The sequence below is a fragment of the Tamandua tetradactyla genome, chromosome 3, assembly GCF_023851605.1.
Source record: "Tamandua tetradactyla isolate mTamTet1 chromosome 3, mTamTet1.pri, whole genome shotgun sequence".
In the NCBI taxonomy this organism is placed as follows: Eukaryota; Metazoa; Chordata; class Mammalia; order Pilosa; family Myrmecophagidae; genus Tamandua; species Tamandua tetradactyla.
In genome coordinates, this window is record NC_135329.1 from 32,102,686 (window position 1) to 32,121,549 (window position 18,864).

Here is an 18,864-nt window from a genome sequence, read left to right on the forward strand (position 1 = left end):
ATGACCTCTGGAATATTCTTCCTTCATTGGGAATTGACACTATTTAGACTGGGGCCAGGAAACAAGGACTGTCCTGAAGGTCAGAGACCAGGTTCTGGACCCCGGCTCTGCCACTAACCTACTGTGTGACCTTGCCTGTGCCCCTTCTGTCTCCAGGTCCCAGCTCCCTCCTCTATCATGTGTGGGAGTTGGCTGGATGGTGTCTAAGTGTCTCACTAGAACATATCAGGAGAGGCATGGGGGTAAGGTGTACTAATCCCACTTTTCAGAGGATTCCAAGGCTCAGGACAGTCAAGTGCCCGCTCAAAGTCGCACAGCTCAGTAGTGAAAGAACTGGGCTTAGAATTTGGGCCTCCCGACTGTTATTTCTGTGCGCTTTCCCCTGCGGCATGGCACCTCTCATGCCAATAGCTGCACAAGTGCTATAGCTGTTGGCGTAACACAACCGTGTAATTTATAGGTGACTGTGGCCCCAGAGAACTAAGGGCAGTGAGGAAGCGGCCCCACGTAGCTTCTACCTGAGCCAGCAATCCGCTTGGCCCATGTCCCCATGTGATGTAAACCACTGTGCCAAATTCCCTGACACTGTCATGTCACACCCTTCTCTCTTTTGCAGAAGCTGCTGTCAAGATCTTTGCTGCATAAGTTGTGCCCAGGTATATGGATTTCCAAGCAAACTCTGCCTACATTTGGATGCCAGGCTGGATTTAGAGGGAACCCAGGGAGAATTAAGAGAGGGTGTTGCCTCCAGTTCTCTTGAGCCCTCTTAGAAAAGTCCCGGAGACCCAGGCTGGGAAGGGACATGCTCCAGGAGATAAATCCCAAACTCTCTCTCCCCTCCTCTGGCCCAGGGATGAGTGTGAAAGCCTCCAGCTTTTCCTGCCCAGAGCCTGATCAAGATCCCAGCAGCCATAAAACACCCCTACTGCCTGTGGGGAAGGTGTGTGGGTGGTTGGTGTTTGCGGCGGGTGGATGGAGGGGGCACGTGGGTACTTCTCCCGCCCAGGTCATAAGCTGGAGACCAGCCTCACACCCCACACCCCCTTGCCAGGGTAGGAAAGAATCTGGCTTCCTAAGCAGTCCGACAATAACCAGAGCTGAGAACATTACTCCATTGTCCACAGAGCCTTAGAAGTACTGGATAAGCCCCGGGCTGCGTCAGTTAGGTATAAAGGGATAATAGCTTCCTCTCACCTTTCCTTTCTCCCGCAGTGGGAGATGTTCACCCATTCCACCCACAGCTCCCCCCGGCTCCCTGCCCAGTGTCCCAGCTTTGCCCCCTGGTGCTCAGAGAGACTCTCTGGACTCCAGAGGCTTTGACCCTTTTAAATTCAGGTCATTCCGGCCCTGAGCTGTGGAGTGTGGGCTCCTGGCACCATCCTGCCCCCTGGCCTGGGCCTCCTCATCAGCCAGGTTCATCCTCCTTCCTCCAGTGAAGCCATCGTCGGGGAGTGTGTGCTGCATGGCACAGGGAAGGGCAGAAGGTGGGTGGGTCCTGTAGTCTGTGCCCACACAGGCAGCCCTCGGGGATCCTCGTCCCCCTAACCTAGAATATTGTCAGCCCCACAGAGAATGAGGATGCTTAAAAAATATTTATGAAGTGAAGGGGGAAGGAATGAATAAAGGGATGAAAAATGCAAGAAAAATCTGGAATCTCCTTCCTCTGTCCAAAGAGGTACTGAGAAGCTTATCAAACTTCTCAAATATATCACACACCTCACTCTGGCATCAAACCCGCCAATGGAAAAAGCAAAGTTGTGGGCTTTACCGTGATTATGGAAGTAAGAGCCACGCCTCCTCTCTTTCCCTATGTGACTTGTATCCTGGCACCTCCGCCGGGCTCGGCACTGCACTGTGCTAGAAGGTTCTGCCCTCAAACACTCCCAGTTTAGCAAGGAGACAAAGCTCCCACCCCACCCAGCAGTCCACCCCCCTGCCCACCTTGTGCCCCAGCTGTGTAGCTGCCTACCGCTGGCAAGCAGAGGGGCTCTGCGTCTGGGAGTCAATGCCGTGAGGGGAGGGGGGCACCCTGCACAATCCTGAGGCCCGGCCTGGCTTCAGACCTTCCAACCCCAGGCCTTTGGAAGTGCTGAACTTGAGGCATTGTAGCCCTGAGCTGGCTCCTCCCTCTTCCCTCAGCTCCTGTTCTAAACATGTAGAAATACTGTTCACAGTACCTTTTAAATACACATTTTGCATGTAGCTGAGTTACATTCATAAGGGAGATGTGGGGGGGCAGGCGGGGGGCGGGGGGCGGTGACAGGGACCATAAATGAGGAGGGAAAGTACGGCGATGAGTGGAAGGTGAAACCAGTGATCCAGTGAGGAAATGTGGACGCAGCATTGCTGTGGCAGCTGGAGTTTCAAGGCCACCTTAGGGACAGGAGTGGAACCTCAGATCCCATATACCATAGGAGCTAAAACTGGGCTTCCTACAGGAAGCTCAAAACAGACGAAGGGTGGTCCCTTTGGGAAAACCCCTCACTCCACCCCGAGGCACCTTCTGCACCAAGTTTCCTGTGGGGAGACAGAGTTCTCGTCTTGGGCTCCACCCCAGTGCACTGCCCAGGTGGTAGAAACCCCTACCTGAGAACTTATCCTAAGGCCTGACTGAGATTAGAAAACCCATGAGGGCCCGAGGACAAATGCCCCACGGGGGAGGGGACCAAACATATTGGTTTGTCCAGGACATGCCATGGTCCTGATGTTCTTACCTGGCTTAGTGTTTGTCCCAGGTTTCTCATTTTTAAAAAATGGAATATTATTAAGAATTGCTTTGAAAGAAACCAGAATAAGTTCGATGGTCCACTTTGTACTTCCCAGCTTCTGCCACGGTTGCATCTCTTAGTGTGTGAGTCACAGGTGCAGCGAGCAGAGCTGGCACCTAAACTTGTTAAATCTCAAAGACAACAGGAATGACCTCTCTTTCCTCCCAACCCTTCCCTGACTCAATAGAACCCTCTCGAGGACAGCGTGTAGAGTTCTCACTGATTCACTGAAACACACGTAGACACAGCTAAGGAACCCTAACTCCTTCACAGCTGGGCCGGTGATAAGAGAAGGACCTAAGCTGCCAAAACACCAGCCAGGTGTGCCACGGTCAGCAGCATAGGCTGGGAGATGCATGGAGCTTTCAGGCCACCAGGCTCTGGAGGCAGTGGGAAAAGAGGAGAGGGAGCGGCTAGGGGAATATGCAATCTGTGCAGAAACTGGAAGGCTCAAGAGCTTATGGGGAGTAGACTGAATGGGGTTGCTGGTGCAAATCTACAATTATTCATCTTATCATTTGCTATTGCATTTCTTCTTCAATAAACTCTCTCGGGAGCAGCGAGTTCAAAAACAAAGGAAGGCGGATGAATAATGAAATGTTAAATATCTTGAATTTCTCTTTTTTGAGAGAGTTAATGACAAAACTGTAATGTGCACAAAATGCTTGTCTACATTCCCCATCCACCATGAGAGGCAGATTGTAAACACAGGTTGCCTAAAAATCCAGGTGCAGATCTGTTCAAGAAGCACCAGCATCTACCTCAACAGTAGTAACTTTAAGAAGACAATCTGAAAGCAGTGATTTAACATATACAGTCGCAACTGATCAAGTGATGGTTCTAAATTCATTTTGTTCTCCTTCATTTCCAAGTTTTCTTGTACTCGTTGGTAAAGTGAGGTGGTAGCTGTCGATTGGGTAGCACCGCTAGTAAGAAAAAGTCACATATAGTTAAGTGATGCCAGTTTAGTGTGATCAGAAGAACCTTGAAAACATTATGCTCAGTAAAATAAGCAAGGCATATGAAGACAAATAATTGTATGATATCATTTATAAGAGATGACTAGAAATAGCAAATTTGCAGATATAGAAAGCATGATAGAGGTTACCAGGGTCTGGGGAAAGGAGAAAAGGGACAGTGTAAAAAAAAAAAAAGTATCTAAAACTTTACCTGAAGAAAGAAATAAAAAATACTACATGAGGCAAAAGTGATTTCACAAGAGTGTCGTAGTAACAATAATGTGGAACAAAATAGAATTTAAGGCAGAAAATATTAATGAGGATAAAAAAATCATTAACAATAAAATGAAGAATCCACAAGGAAAATATAATCTCATAAAGGGAAACCTAATATACTATACTTCGAGATATATAGAGAATTCTACAACTTTAAATAGAGAATATACATTCTCTACATGCTCACATGGAATATTTACAAAAACTCATCAAGTGTGTGGGCCGCAAAGGAAATCTCGTGTTCTAAGAATCAACATCCATGGACCATGTTCTCCTGTACCATGCAGTAGAATTAAAAATCAGTAAGAAAATATGCCGACTCCCACCTATAAATAAATCTGGAACTAAAACACTTCTAAATAACAAATAGGTTAAAGAAGAAACTCAATGCAAATCACAAAATCATTAGTACTTTGACAAGGAAAGTACTAATAAAATGTGCAGTGTGGCTAAATAGTACTTACGGACATTTTATAATATTAAATGTATATATTAGAAAACAAGAAATAAATAAATTCATGAGCTAACAAGCCATGAAGCCAGAAAAAAAAAAAAACAAGAAAACAAGAACAAGAAAAACAAAAATGCTAATTACAAAATTACAGCGTTTACTTGTCTGCTTCCCCATTAGCTTATGGGTTCTTTGAAAGTAGAAAACATGTTTATTTCCTCCAAACATGGTGTATAATAAGTGTTCAAGATATACATATAGTATATGAAAATGTTTATGGTATATGTATATATGCAGATGTATGTGCATATTTCTGTGTATATATGTATGTGTTGTAATATACAGGTATGCACATATACATGTGTATATATATATATTTTTTATGGGATGAGTTAGTGAATTAAGTGGTTAGTTGTTTTGTTTCAGGTAGCTGCTGGCTTTAACCCAGCTATCTCTCAAATATGGCTCCAAGAGAAACAGAAAGTAATCTAAGGATGGACAAGGGATTGGAGACAGTGATGAGCAAGTTGGAATAGCAGGAGTCACGCTCCTTTCATGAAGACACTGTGCTTCAGAGATACTTGACATGCATTAATTCATTTTACAAATATTAATTGACAAATATTTTGTACCAGACACTGTTAGGCTCTGGGGATGCAAACAAGATAGACAAAGTCCACAGCTTTGGGGAGTGTGGTATCCATTCTCACATGGCAAGCTACCACGCAATTAAACAAACAAAATACTTGCTGATTGGGAAAAGTGATACAAAGGACAAAAACAGTGACATTGCTTAAGTACCTAGGGGACTTTGTGGCATCAGAAACTTCACTACCAAGGTTATCCAATAGGCATATATTAAGTGCCCATTGTATGCCAGACACCGGGATGGGCTGTGCACGTAAAGATAAAGAAGACAGTGCCTTAAATGAGCTTACAGTCTACGGCTAGAGACAGATGTGCACACAGCTAACGTGAGCACATGGAAGAATGACACAAACGCTGAAACAGATGCATAGAAGGGAGAAATTCAGAATAACGGGCGGGATCAGGGGAAGATTCTGAATGTGAAAATGAACTTTGAAAGATAATTAGGATTCTAATAGATGGGGACAAAGGGAGGAAGTGTCATACAGAAAAAGGAAAACAATTTTAGAAGCATATCAATGTGCTGGGGATGGGCGAGAGGAGAGGAGTGGGTTTTGTGGCTGCCGGGCTCAGGGCAGGAGAGAACAGGGCAGTGCAAGACTCTCTGCACAGGCTGAGGCCCCTCATAGAGTGCTGAGCGCAGGCTGAGCAAGTCTGGACTCTTGCCTTGTGGAAAATTGAAACGTTTTAGGTAGGGAAGCAAAATAATGGGAGGGATAGAGGCCAGAAAAAGGGAGACCAAGAAGGAGAATATTAAACTAATTCAAGCCAAAGTGCAATCACAGTTATCATTTTTTCAATATACAAATATTTCCAAAGTGCCCACCATGTGTGAGGAACGCTTGTAAGCTCTGAGAATACTGCTCCAAACAATAACCAAGGCCCTGCTCAGGAAGCTTATAATCTAGCGGGAGGAAGAGAGAGGAAACGACGGACAAGTAACATACTTGGTATAAGAGGTGGTGAGAACGTGTCTGGATTGAGCACCTACTGTGTGCTGGGCACTCTTCCAAGCACTTTAGATGTATTAACTCCATATGTATTATTTATGTTGTACTGAAATAAAATATAGGACTTCCGGGTCAAGATAGCAGCCTAACAAGGTACGCATTTTAGTTCGTCCTCCAGAACAACTACTAAATAACCAGAAACAGAACAGAATAGCTCCTGGGGCCACATCAGTGACCAGACACACAGCCTACCCCAGTCTGGACCAGCTGGACTGGCTGCGAGCCACCCCCCCAGAACCGTGAGTTCCCAAAGCTGCAGCGGCCAGCACCCCTCCCCCACAGGCTGCTTCCCAGAGGGGAAAGGAAAGGACTTTATCAGCAGCAGGGACTGAGCACAATCAAATGCCAATTGTGGAATTAATTAACAAATTCTGACAACTAAAAATAGGCCTCCAGCTTAGGTGAACCTGGTCAAAGTGGAGGTTGCTCATTTTTGACCCAGCACCAAGGGGGCAGGACTGACAGAAAAAGGGGGGGAAAAAAAAGAAGGAAACAGAGGTTTGTGGCTGTGTTTCTACAAAGGCTTGACTTCCTTTGGATATAGTGGCAGGATGACTTCTCAGGCTGCAACTGCCCCAGGCATAGGCAAACGTAAGCTCTACTGGGGGCTTGTCTGGAGCCTGTGCCTTCCCCAAGGGAGGGGTGAAGCCCAACTCAGGTGGAATCCCTCCCTCAAGGAATTCAGACACCAGGGCTTGGTAATTTGAAGCCATTAAAACCAGCCTACAACCTCTCATCTGTCTCCACCACGCCCGCAGCAGGGAGAGTCTGCCAAAGTTAAAGGTACTGCATCATCTTACGCTGGTGGGACCAGCAGGCAGATAAGTGCCACACACTGGACAGGATAAGAAAAACAGAGTACAGAGACTTCACAGGAAGGTCTTTCAACCTGCTGTGTCTCACCCTCAGGGAAAGCTGACACAGGTGACTCTTTTCTCCTGATAGGAGGACAGTTTGGTCTGGGAAAATCTGGCTGGGGTCTATAATATCTAAGTAGACCCACCTAAGGGGGGGGGGGGGGAAATGCACCACACAAGCAGGGCAAGAAACAAGAAAACAAGAATTGAAAAATTCTCCTCTGTTAAACAAAACTTAAGCTAGAGGTCCAGATAAAGCTGAACTGAATGTCAAAGAACAGAGAGACAACAAATTCATCCAGCAAGAAAACCCTAGGTAAAAGAAGTGAAAGCAATCTCCAGAATAAACTAATTAAATGCCTGGATGCCAGCAAAAAATAACAAATCACACTAGGAAAATTGAAGATATGGCCCAGTCAAAGGAACAAACCAACAATTCAAATGACATACAGGAGCTGAAACAATTAATTCAGAATATATGAACAGACATGGAAAACCTCATCAAAAACCAAATCAATGAATTGAGGGAGAATATAAAGAAGGCAAAGAATGAACAAAAAGAAGAAATAGAAAGTCTGAAAAAACAAATCAGAGAACTTATGGGAATGAAAGGCAAAGTAGAAGAGATGTAAAAAAAACAATGGAAACCTACAATGGTAGATTTTGAGAGACAGAACATAGGATTAGTGAACTGGAGGACGGAACATCTGAAATCCTGCAAGAAAAAGAAAATATAGGGAAAAAATGGAAAAATATGAGCAGGGACTCGGGGAATTGAAAGACAATATGAAGCGCACAAATATATGTGTCGTGGATGTCCCAGAAGGAGAAGAGAAGGGAAAAGGAGGAGAAAAACTAATGGAGGAAATTATCACTGAAAATTTTCCAACTCTTATGAAAGACTTAAAATTACAGATCCAAGAAGTGCAGCATACCCCAAAGAGAATAGATCCAAATAGACACATTCCAAGACATTTACTAATCAGAATGTCAGAGGTCAAAGAGAAAGAGAGAATCTTGAAAGCAGCAAGAGAAAAGCAATCCATCACATACGAGGGAAGCCCAATAAGACTATGCGCAGATCTCTCAGCAAAAAACATGGAGGTGAGAAGACAGTGGGATGATGTATTTAAATTATTAAAAGAGAAAAACTGCCAACCAAGAATTCCATATCCAGCAAAACTGTCCTTCAAAAATGAGGGAGAAATTAAAACATTTTCAGACAAAAAAATCACTGGGAGAATTTGTGACCAAGAGACCAGCTCTTCAAGAAATACTAAAGGGAGCACTAGAGACAGATATAAAGACAGAAGAGAGAGGTGTGGAGAAGAGTGTAGAAAGGAAGACTATGAGTAAAGGTAAAAAGAAGGGAAAATTAGATATGACATATAAAATCCAGAAGGCAAAATAGTAGAAGAAAGCACTACCCATGCAATAATAACACTGAATGTTAATGGATTAAACTCTCCAATCTAAAGACATAGTCTGGCAGAATGGATTAAAAAACAGGACCCATCTATATGCTGTCTCTACCCAAAGGACATGAGGGCAAGGACACAAATGGACATTTACACCCCAATGTTTAAACCTTGTGTCTAATGTTCCTTTTATCTACCCTGTAAACAGATGAGTAGAACGTATGGAATAAAAATAAATAATAGGGGTGTTCTAGTTTGCTAGCTGCCGGAATGCAAGACACCAGAGACGGATTGGCTTTTAATAAAAGGGAATTTATTTTGTTAGTTCTTCAGAGGAAAGGCAGCTAACTTTCAACTGAGGTTCTTTCTTACATGGAAGGCACAGGATGGTCTCTGCTGATCTTCTCTCCAGGCCCCTGGGTTCCAATATCTTTCCCTGGGGTGACTTCTTTCTGCATCTCCAAAGGCCTGGGCTGAGCTGCTAGTGCTGAGATGAGGAATGCCGAGCTGCTTAGGCTGTGCTTCATTACGCTCTCTCATTTAAGCACCAGCCAATCAAGTCAAGCGTCACTCATTGCAGCAGACACGCCTCCTAGTCAACTGCAGATGTAATTAGCAATAGATAAGGTTCACTTACCCTTGGCTTATGTCCGCATCAACAAGACTAGGTATGCTCACCTGGCCAAATTGATGACTGACTCTAATTACCACAAGGGGGAACAAATGTTAAAATAAATTTAGTTTGAAATGCTAGTGATCAGTGAAAGGGAGGGGTAAAGGGTATGGTATGCAAAATTTTTTTTTCTGTTTGTTTTATTCTTCTGTTGTCTTTTTATTTCTTTTTCTGAATTGATGCTATTGTTCTGGGAAATGATCATGATGATGAATATGTAACTATGTGATGATATTGTGAATTGCTGAGTATATGTGTTGGGAATGTTTGTGTTTCTTGTAATTTTTTTATTTAATAAAAAATTTAAAATATATATATATATATATATTGAATGTCCATGACAGAAGTTGAGGACCTCTGCTGTCTTCTCAGAGCCTCAGGGGGATGGGCCCATCTACGCGAGACTGGAGCTCGCTGCCAGCAGAGAGAAGCTGGGTGGATGGTGCAGAAGAGGAAAATCAAGACAGGGAAAAAACTTCAAGGCTCTCATTCTGTGTTCTCATCCTTGTTCCCTGTTTTAAAGGAGAAAACTGTTGTCTGTAAGAAGCTGGAATTTTCAGTGATGGGTAAGAAATCAAGTCCTCGCCCTTCGTGCTAGGAGGCTTGAAGCGAGGGAGGGTCTCAGAGTCTCAGGTGCAGAGCTAACAAAAGAAATATTGATGGCAACTTACAGGTACCGGGCACCTACAGGCTTACAAAGGAGTCCTTTATCTCCGTGGATTTTAACAGCTCTGACTACCCAGATCAACAGCGCCTTCTTTTGAAGACCTGCTCCCCACCTCCTGCTCCAAACAGGTGGTTTTGATAGGGGCTCCCCGGCCAAAGGGTGAGCCCATTCCCAGGCTTGACCAATCGAAGTACTCCATTGCTCCTGGCCATAGTGATTGGACAAGGCGTGGATATGTAATCCAAGCTGAACCAATCACAGTGGTCCTTCTTTACCCCGCCCACTCCCAGCATTGGTGTTGGATTAAGAGATTTCGCTTCCTAAAATTGGCGGGGTTCTCTTTCTTCTCTTCGTTGTGAGGCTGTGAGGATATTAGGAGGGCAGAGCAGCCTGTAGCTGTGATTCTGGCCAGAGAGAAGGAAGACAATATGGAAAGAGAAATTGTGTGTGTGTGTGTGTGTGTGTGTGTGTGTGTGTGTGTGTGTGTGTGTGTGTGAGTGAGAGAGGGAGAGAGAGATTACTCCCTTAAATCAGTCACCCTGGAGGCAGCTCCATGCCTGTCATCTAGTGGTTTGAGACATGAGCCATAGGCACACACCCACAATCTGACTGAAGTCAGTGAGACAGGACCAGGAATGCTTCCCTTATGGCAGATGAGGAAACTGAGACGCAGTCAGGTGAAATGATTGCTCAAGTTCACTTGACTGATAGGGAGGGAAGCCATGATGGAAGCACCCAGAACTTCTACCCTTTAGATGAGAGGTCTTGTCCCATCCACTGCCTCAGAGACCTGCCACCAAGACCACCACCCTGCCCACATGGGTATCCACCACAACCCTTTCTTCTCTAGACTGTCAGACCACAGAGTCTTCTCTCAGATGGAAACTTATTCTGGCTTCAAGGGACAGAACCTGTCCTCTGGGACTTTTCACATGCACCCTCAAATAGAATATTTGAGCAAAATCAAACAGAATTTGCCAGTCATCATTGTCTCCTCTTCAGAAAATGTCTACCCCAAGAGGCAGTCATACTTATTCAATAGCATATCAATCATCTAATGCATTAAGTCCAAACTTATATCATGAAAGCTTGATTATTATAGATACTCCCAATGCTACCTGTAAAATGTGCTCCAAAGAACTCTGGCATTTTCTTTAAAGTTCTTTTATATCTCCTCAGAAGGTTGAGAAACAGAAGCCATTCTCAGACTCCACATTTTTTTAAATGAGGAGCAAGGTAACCCTTAAGGATATGGAGACCCGTCCCATTCCAATGTTCTAAGAAGATGGCTCCAACCAAAGGCAAGAGTGACAACTGAGACACAGGTTTTCTGATCCTGACCCAGGACCCCAGCACAATAAGACTGTGTTATACAGTCATTCTAGAGGGGCTCAGCAGGAGGTTGTCCTTTTTGTGGGGTTCAGATTTCTAGCTAAGGAAATGACAGGGTGAAATTGCCAGAGCCCAGGGCTTAGGAGTTTTCTTCCTAAGGATCCAAATGTCCCTGATGTTTTTGTCAATGGGTCAGGTCAGACAGATGGACAAAGGCTTTGGAATTTTCTAGCACAAGAAAAACACTTTAAGGGCATTGTCAAAAGCTGGGCAGTACTGATCAAGAGACTTTGCAAGTAGCACTAACTTAAGCCAGTAGCTCCTATTTAGAGATTGATAGCAGCTAGATATCTTTGGTGTCTTGAGGAGACTTACTTTAAAACTCTGAACCAGGAAATTGACCAGGTGGTAGAGACTCAGGCCCAGACCAGACCCAGGCTTCAGGCTCAGACAGAGATGGCCTGAAGCCTCATGGAGAAGCATCTGTACTGAGAAGGGGCACTAGACTGCAAGCTCCTCAAAGATTCATGTCATATTAGATACCTCTTCTGTACCACCTCCCACTCTCTTGACCTCATCTCTGATTCCAACCATGGCTACAGAAAACGGCTTCATGCAGGTTTTAACCCACTCCACACTGACAACACACATCTAAACACATGCCAAATGCCTCCTGTTTCCTACCCTGGACTTCTCTGTCATCACAGCACGGACAACTTCAGGAGCCCACGTGGCATTTGCAACTGCACATCCTGGAAGTGCAGTAGGTTGAACATGCCATGGAACCACCTAGCCCATGGGAGATGAGAGGCAATGGCTCAGTGCTTCTCCGTTTCATCCCTCAGGTGTACAATCCTGAGACAATCTATCTGGCCTTCATTCCTGCTTTCTGGGATCATTTCCCACAGAAACTGCCTTTGCAGTTGGATTCTGTTTACAAGGAGAACTTAGGCTAAGGCACATGTCTTCACCTTTATGCCCCTAAATACCAGGACACATCGTGTGTGTTTCAATTATCTACTACTGTGTAATAGATTTTCCAAAGACGTAATGGTCAAAAACAACAACAATCATGATTTTCCAAATTGGGTAGAGTTCACGCGGACAGCTCATCTCTTCTCCACATGCCATTGGCTGGGATGCTCAGCCAAGCTGGTTGACCTACTTGGCTGGCAAGTTAGTGCGGGTTGTTGACTGGCAGCCCAGCTTTGGGTGCAACTGCTGACTGGGGCTTCAACTGCCCTCCACACGGGCCATTCCATATAGTTTCTTGGAGGCTGGGTTCCAAGCTGGAGAAAGTGGAATCTCACAGTCCTCTAAAAAGTGCAGGAAGAGGCAGCCCATCACTTCCACTATACTCGATTAGTCAAAGGGGTACAGCCCAGACTCAAGGCGGGGTGGAGAAATAGACAAATTTCTCAGACAGGGAAGTGACAGCATATTTTTGGTCACCTTTAATCTGCCATTCAGGCACAGAACACAAGATAAATAAAGAGTTAAATACATGATTAATAAAGTAAATGAATGAATGAATGAATTCTTCCAGTTAGACATTACTCAATGCAATCTCTTCTTCCTGCCTATCCAGCTACTATCACTGTATCTGAAATTTCAGAGTAAAATAGCAATTTATTTAAGACTTGAATCAAGTTTTTACCTCAGCATCATAGACTATTAGAGATGAAGGTGTCCTAGAAATAATCCACTTCAAGCATCTTGTGGTACAGTTGAAGAAACTTGAGTTCCAGAAGGACGAAAAGATTTTGCCCAAGCTGGCAGCTGTGGTCACTGGCGGGGCAGGCACCAGCCCAGGGCTCCTATTCCCAGCCCAGGCTCTTCCCATCACACTAGGATGCTGGCCGAGAGGGACAGCTGCCTTCCCCTCCTGAAACCCTGCCTTCTAGAGCCCCTTTCGAATCTTTATCCCATGAAAATGCCACACCCCAAATTGAACATGTCTTAAAAACTGGGTTCAGGAGAGACCCTATGAAAGGGGTGAGGGTGTTAAATTGGGGAAGGAGCTCAGAACTAGCAACTAAAATGCCTCCTTGTGCAGCTTCACCTGCCTTGCCTAAGGCTAGTCCCACCTTGGCTGCCAGTCAGGGCCACACCTAGTCACTTACACTGACAACCACCCCGGAGACAGGCTGTTTCCCCACCTCACATGGAGCCCCGGGTATGTACTGAGCACAGAGGAAAATGCAAAAATAATATAATAAAAACAATCTTTAACTTTGAAGTGAGTCCCTACCAAGGACCACACACTCTAATTCATTATCCTCATTTCACAGATAAGGAAACTGAGGTTCAAAGAAATTGGGTGACTTATCTATTCTTCCATAGATAATAACTAACCTGCTGGGATTCAATGCAGTCCATGGGACCTTAACTGTCCACTCTTCCCTAAATCAGCCATCCCACCAATGTGATTCCTCCCCTTTAGGAGATTCCCATCTAGATAAGAGACCAAAATCCACCACACTCAGTCCCTGAGATAGTACGTGGCCAGGTGCTGGGAGGTGAGCCTAGGACAGCAGGGCCAGAAGGCGCAGTGGGGAAGCAGCCACTGCAGAGGTAGGACTCGGGAGAGGTCTCAGGAGCAGGAGGCATCAGAGCAAGGGAGGCCAGGAAGGGCTGCTTGGGGTGGGGGAGCAGCAACCTGAGCAAAGATTTGCGTAGGGAATCAGTAAGGGATGATTAGGGTTAGGGAAGGGGTGGGAGAGAAGGCTGGCCGGAGGAATCTCTGCTGAGGGGTCACAAAAGCTCCTGTACTCCAGATGCAAACGGGGGACTAGGGACTAGCTGCCTTTGCACATTAAGCCCTGACATTTTCTAAATTGCATATTTACCAAAGGGCATGCCCCCTTTACCAAGTTCACCTTGGGGCAGACACCGGTTGGGAGGGGAGCATGGGAGAGAAATGTGAGACTGAGAATTCTGAGCTGTGTTTCAGGTGGTAGGAAGCTACTGGGATTCCTGAGGTGGGCAGTCACTGAAGGAAGCAAAAGGAAAAGCTCTCATTGGCTGGGCGCCTGCTTTGAGTCATTAGATGATAGCATGAAATTCAACCCACCTACCAAACCTGTGAGGAAGGGTCTCGTTATTCCCACTCTAACAGCTGCAAAAACTGAGGCTCAGGAGAAATGAAATAACTCACCCTGGGTTTCACAGCCAGCGAGCAGGAGAACTGAGACCTCTACCCACATCTGTCTATACCAGAGCTTGTGCTCCTGTCCCTCTGTGCCATGCTTTTCCTTTCAATCACGATTTGGAGAGAGTTCAAATTAGGAGGTACAGGAGAGAGAGTTCAAATTAGGAGGCACAGGAGACAGGAAGTCCTGCTCAGTCACAGCCTGGCTGGAGAGTGGAGACATGCGCTCAGGAAAATACCACCCAAAAGCCCCCTCTGCAGTTTCCAGCCGAGAGATGCATCCCTGGACCCAGAGGCACCCCAGGGCCTTTGCCCCTCCTTCCTTGGGAAGAGAAGTTTCCGCCCTGAGCAAGACAGCGCACGTCAGAGGGGGAGGCCTGGCAGCTCTGGGCCAGGGCCGATTCCCAGCACTCTCAGGGTAGCCCGGCCAAACTGCTGAGTCACCATGCAACCCTGAGACAAGTCACTTCCCTCCTGGGCATCTGGCGTGGAATTAAAAGTGGGTATTCCTGTGTCCTCACCACTGGAGTTCCGGGTTTAGACCCCTCAGTGCCAGAGGGGCCTTTTCAGCCAGAGCAGAAGGGCAACCTTTTGGCTTAGAAAGGCTCGGCCCAGGTGGATCGATGATTTCAGGAACGTGGGGAACATGTAATTTGAAAATTGACATGCAGTGGAATAAAATCTCTGAGATTTAGAAAATGAAAAGGAAAATGCTTACTTATCTTCCTCACACATGCCACAGGAAACAAAGCTCTACAAAGTTCTTGGGTGGTGAAAATACACATAGGAGAGACTCTTTGGCACATAGAGGAAGTATGTGGGCTGGTTGTATTTCTCAAAAGGTGCACAGTTCAAGGCTGAGAAACCCTGAAAGGGTTAGGAGTATGCACTTTGCACGTCACGTTTGACCAGCAAATACAACTATCCTTACAGCAGGTAAACTATCCTGTAGGAGAATAGGTAGGTCATCATGTCAGGCAACTCAAGTTTTGTCCACAAACTGGAAGGCATTCCTAGGGCCCAGTAATGTGGCAAAGCAAGGGTGGGCCATGGTGGTGCAGTGGCAGAGTTCTCACCACCATGCTGGAGACCCAGGTTCGATTCCCGCTGCCTGCCCATGCAAAAAATAATAATAATAATAATGTGGAAAGGAGGTAAGTGGCATGCAAAGGGCCCAGGACCAAATGTCCAGCCATCACTGAAGGGCACGCATTGACAAAGAAAGGTACTCAGGATACACGATACTTTTTCACTTAAAAAAAAAAATGAGTTTGCAAAACAATGTAGTCCTAGTATTCTAAAATAAATGCAAATATTTATGTGAGTGCACACATACACACATGCTAAGGACAGTCTGGAAGGTGATACAGCAAAATATTAACAGGTATCCCTGCATGGAGAGATTGTATGTGATCTCTCACTGTGTCAGTATCTCTGTCTCTTTGTTTCTTTCTGTTGTACCTCTGAATTTTCCAAGTTCTCTACATGTACTTATATACCATGTTTAATAAGGTAAAACAATAAAAGATTTTAAGTTGGGCCTAGAAAAGGTAGGTTACCAAAGGACTAAGTTTACTCCCAAAGAGTTGACCATCATGACTACTAGAGAATTAGCCCACGAGGAAAAAGTCTAACATTAGCGCTTATTGTCAGCCCCTAGTGTCTGTCCCACGGGGTCTGTGGGGGAGTGAGATATTCCAGCATCTTCTGTATCGGGCCTTGGAAAGTTGTGGCATAGATGTACATCCCCACACGCGAGCACAGCTTTTCTTCCTAATTATGCTACGGTAAGGACAATATTACAAATAGTTCTCATTCCTGTCTGACAGCCAACGGTGGGGACAGACACAGGCTGGGAGGTGGCAGACAGCCAGTATGGACTTAGAGTTTTCCAAGGATCATCATAAAGTGATTGTATTAGGAATTTATATCTCACCACCGGCTGTCCCCTTGCTTCTATTTATTACTATAAATTGAAACCTCTTCTCATGGATCACTACCAACTGACAGAAAAACAGTCACAGACAATGAAGTGACTGGTCTGAGATCAATCACTGGGCAGATCAATCATCCTGAGCAGCTAGTCAATTTTCCAATGATTATTGATTGGACACCTACTATGTGCCTGGCCTGGAGTAGGCCTCTTGGAAGCAGAGAGAAATAGGATGCCTTTCCCAGATAAATATATCCCCCAACTAGTGGGAGGAAAGAGACTTAAAAACAGAGAGGTTGCATGATCACACTGTGAGTCCTGTGTGAGAGGATTGGAAAGGAGGAAGAAAATGGGGCCACAAATTGTGCTTGGGGTGGACACTGGGGAAGTGTAGGCTGGTAGGTAGGGGAGGGTAGAGGGCATGTCGGAAAAGACTTCCTGAAAAGGAGAACATTGAAGCTGGGTCCTGAGAGATGAGTAGGAATCCACCAGAGAAGATGTAGGGAAGGGCGTGTCAGGTGGAGGAAACAGCTTATGCAAAGGCACTTGGGTACAAGAAAACAGATCATATTTGGAAAATTCACTGTGCCCAGAACACAGGGTGTGCTATGGGGAGTGAGTCAGGTGAGAACAGGCTGGCTGGGTAAGTTGGGACCAGTGTGTCAAAAGCCCTGAATGTCCCTCTGGGAAGTTTCAGCTTTATCTTGTTGGCAGCAGTAGATAGACAAAATGTTTTAAGCAAAAGGGTGATATTTTCAGATCTTTCAAACCATTTGTCTAGCTGGATTGGTGGGAGAGAGGCTCCGGAAAATAACCAATGAGTGATTGTGGAGAGGGCCTGGGGTGGACAGTCATCACGGGGTTGGAGAGAAGGGAATCAGGAGTGTCCATTCAGCCACCCTCAAGAGACCAGCTGCAGTCTGTGCACCAGGTACTGCCTGGAGGGACGGTGCTCCTGTGTGCCAGGGATACATGCTACCAGGCTGGCCTCAAGCAACAAAGGCCTACTGCTTTATCCTGTACAGTCAAACACCCCATTTGGAGAGGCCAAGAGATCAGGTGATATGGGCAAGGTAAGGCTGGGGATGGACCAGGCCAGGTGTCTGGGGGTGTTTTGCCATGGCCTGGGACAGAAGGTTAGAGAGCTAGGGGAGTGAGGGGGTGCTAGGGGAGAGGCTGAAGGGGCCGCAGCTCCAGGCACAGATGTGTGCAGCTTCTGAGATCTACCCTGACTGTGGCTTGTCCTGTGGGACCCCCACCCCAGAGGTGACCCACCACAGCCCCCTCTCTAAAGACCACTTCTGTGCTGTGACCAGGAGCACAGCAGAGACACACACCTGTTTTCCTTGGTCCCTGATCCTAGTTCCCAGCTCAGAAAACAGGGTATACCAAGCCTTAGACATGCTCAAATCCAGCCTCCTAGTTGGCCCAGAGAGGGGGAGTGACTTGTCCAAGGTCAAGCAGTGGCTGGGCCAGTCCTGCAGAGCTTTGGATGGAAAGGCCCAGCCCCACCCCTTGCCTGCCCAGCCTTGTCTCTTTCCAAAGCCCTCCCCTGAGTCCTGGAGACCACATGTCAGGGAAGGTGTCAGACCAGGCATCTCGCTGACCAGGGTGGTCTCCATCTTCTTCTCAGCCGCCCACCAGCTATTCCAGAGCCTGAGGCTCAGCGGTCGCTGCAGGGACACCCAGTTCCAGCAGTGGGCCAAGAGAAAGCACCCACCCAAGCTGGGATCTGGGGAGCGGGGATTGGCTCTCCCATCACCCAAGGGTACCAAATCACCTGTCCACCCCACCCCCACCCCCAGCACCCAGGGAGGGCAGGTCTCTCTAAGGCTCGGTGGCATGGTCTCCAGTGGTAAGCACCTGTCCCAGTCCCGGCTCTCTGCTCTCTAGGGAAGTGACTTGGCCAGCCCCTCTGCTCTCCCTAAGCATCAGTTTCCTCATCTGTAAAAGGGCAGGATCGTCTCCACGTCAGGATGGCTGTGATGATTAAATATTGAACATGGAAGCACTGTGAAAACAATAATGCACCTTGCAAATAGGAAGGATGGAGCCATTACCTGCACATCTGTGTGAATGTACGAACTCAGATATCTGCCAACACAAATGCAAATGTCTTCTCTAAGGCAAGCATGGGTTTGTCTGTTCTGAGCCTTACAACTCCCTTTGTATACCCTTTATTACCAAGAGCCAGCTTCCTGTGGTGTGGGAAGAGAGAGACAGGTCAGGCAGCAGGTCTAGGGAAGGGCCTGGTATGAGGGTGTGGGGGCTGTCTGCCCAGCGATGATGGGCCTGCAGGAGAGGGCGCTGTGGCTGACCACTCGTCCGGGAGTCCGCGGTCCAGGTCCGTGGTGGGCCTTTGCATGTGTGAACAGCCCGCCTACCCGCTCTGGGCCTCTGTCCTGCATTTCACAATGAGGGCACTGGGCAGGTGCTCACCCCGCGGCAGACCAGACTGACCTGCCTCTCCCCTGCTTCTCCTTCCCAGGCACCACCCCCCAACTGGAGTCATGGTGTCCGCACTTGCTCTGGCAGGATCTGGCACCCTGGTGGAGGGACAGCTGGCAGAAAACCCAGAGGCGAATTTTCCCTATGGGGAGAGATGGAGCCGAGGTCAGCCCAAGATGATATTGCAGAGTAGCACCCTCTCTTCTAGCACCCTCTCTTCCCCACCAGGGATCAGGGCACTGCGCTGTTCCCTGGGTGCCCAGCACTCCTTGG

General features: G+C 46.7%; 1 protein-coding gene across 1 annotated transcript in view; it reads right to left on the reverse strand.

Annotated features, from left to right (window-relative positions):
- Positions 1 to 18,864, reverse strand: part of SOX7 (SRY-box transcription factor 7) — a 34,452-nt gene that overhangs the window by 1,469 nt on the left and 14,119 nt on the right. The gene's annotated exons all lie outside the window — the stretch shown is intronic.